We start from the raw sequence: 2144 nt of genomic DNA, 5'->3' as shown, positions 1-2144 counted from the left end.
ATGAGCAGCAATGAGTGCTTCAAGTGTGGGCGGTCTGGCCGCTGGGCCTTGGAACACCCTACTGAAGGAGGCCGTGGGCATGGAATGAGAAGCCGTGGCAGAGGTTTCCAGTTTGTTCCCTCATCTCTTCCAGCCATCTGTTACCTCTGTGGTTAGTCTGGTCATCTTGCCAAGGCTTGTGATCTTCAGGAGGATGCCTGCTATAACTGCGGTAGAGGTGGTCACATTGCCAAGGACTGCAAGGAGCCCAAGAGGGAGAGCAGTGCTGCTACAACTGTGGCAAACCAGGCCATCTGGCTTGTGACTGTGACCATGCTGATGAGCAGAAGTGCTATTCTTGTGCAGAATTTGGACACATTCAAAAAGACTGCACCAAAGTGAAATGTTATAGGTGTGGTGAAACTGGTGATGTAGCCATCAACTGCAGCAAGACAAGTGAAGTCAACTGTTACCGCTGTGGAGAGTCAGGGCACCTTGCACGGGAATGCACAATTGAGGCTACAGCTTAATTATTCTCCTTTGTCACCCCTCCTTTTTCTGATTGATGGTTGTATTCTTTTCTCTGAATACTCTTCACTGGCCAAAGGTTGGCAGATAGAGGCTACTCCCAGGCCACTGAGATTTACTTGCCGTGTAGAAGGAGGAAAAGGGTGGGAAAAAAACCGACTTTCTGCATTTAACTACAAAAAAAAAGTTTATGTTTAGTTTGGTAGAGGTGTTATGTATAATGCTTATTAAAGAACCCTCTTTCCGTGCCACTGGTGAATAGGGATTAATGAATGGAAAGAGTTGAGTCAGACCAGTACGCCCATTCTGGGTTTCTTTAAATGTTCCCATGTAGGACATAAAACAATCTGGAAGTTTATGAATTTCTGTAAGTAACTTTAATTTTAGCATAATGGTGGCCTTGGATTGTCTGACCTCAGTAGCTATTAAATAACATCAAGTAACATCTGTATCAGGCCCACATAGAACATACAGTTGAGTGGGCATAAACAAAGACAAACATGCATGCTAATGGCTGTGGAGAGAGAAACTAAAATAAAAGCTTAAGCAGGAACACCTACATCACAGAGTTGATGCTAGATATACACATGGTGATAGCAAAGGTTTAGAACGTGTTTTTTTTCAACGACTAAAACCCAGAGTAAATAACAATACTCAGAGTTAGCATAATTTGGAGCTATTCAGGAATTGCAGAGAAATGTATTTTCACAGAAAACAAGATATTATTTTTGTATACTATATCACGTAAGACAACTGTGTTTCATTTGCTGTAATCAGTTTTTAAAAATCAGATGGAAAAAGCAACTGAAGTCCTAGAAAGTAGAAATGTAATTTTAAACTATCCAATAAAGCTAGAGGAGGAAGGGGAGTTTGATTAAAGTTCTTTCTGTTTGTTTCAAATTTTCACTAATGTATATAGTGCAAAATGCCATATTAAAGAGGGGAATGTGGAGGAAAAAATAATAATAACAATCTGTTGACTTAGCATAAGGAGTTGCACTGTCCACTGAAAGGCAGAAAGTTGAAATCCACAAACAGTTCTGAGAATAAACATAGATAATCTCCTCCCAGACTATTTAAAGCCCCTGAAAACTTGCTGGAGGGTCAGCTGTGAGTTGGTTCAGACTTTACAGCATATGATAAAAACAATCACCTTGCTGAAGCCTCCCTCCAATGTGAGAAGGTAGAGTTGCTGCCCTTATTTTGCAGATGAAGAAATCAAGGCTCAGGGAGGTGGGGTCATAGTGAGGACAAGAGGCAAGATTGACAACTTGAAGCCCAAATGTTGTGTGTCTCTCTTCCACATCTCTTCTCAGGAGCTTTCACGTTGAAAGTGTACCTCAAAAGCCAAAGTTGTTATTGTGTGATGTTGAATCAACACCAACCCACAGCTGACCTTCTAGAAGGTTTTCAGAAGCAGTACATCAAGAAGACTAAGATTCTCAGCACTGGGCCAATTGGCAGCACCATGATAGATGGAGAAGAGATTGAGATTGTTAACAATTGCAATATGCTGGGCTCCACAATCAGCATTCTTAACACCAGCAGTCAGGAAATCAAAAGATGAATTGCATTGGGAAAATTTGCTGTCAAAGACCTCTCCATAGTGCAGAAAAACAATGATGTCAGTCTAGAGA

At 41.4% G+C, this 2144-nt stretch overlaps 1 pseudogene; it reads left to right on the top strand.

The window, feature by feature from the left end:
• On the top strand, positions 1-509 carry LOC102877177 (annotated as a pseudogene).
• Positions 510-2144: the final 1635 nt, after the last annotated feature.

This window comes from Elephantulus edwardii, unplaced genomic scaffold (genome assembly GCF_000299155.1).
Source record: "Elephantulus edwardii isolate Elephantulus edwardi_28Jun2011 unplaced genomic scaffold, EleEdw1.0 scaffold00151, whole genome shotgun sequence".
NCBI lineage: Eukaryota > Metazoa > Chordata > Mammalia > Macroscelidea > Macroscelididae > Elephantulus > Elephantulus edwardii.
This window is presented reverse-complemented; position numbering and strand designations above follow the sequence as displayed.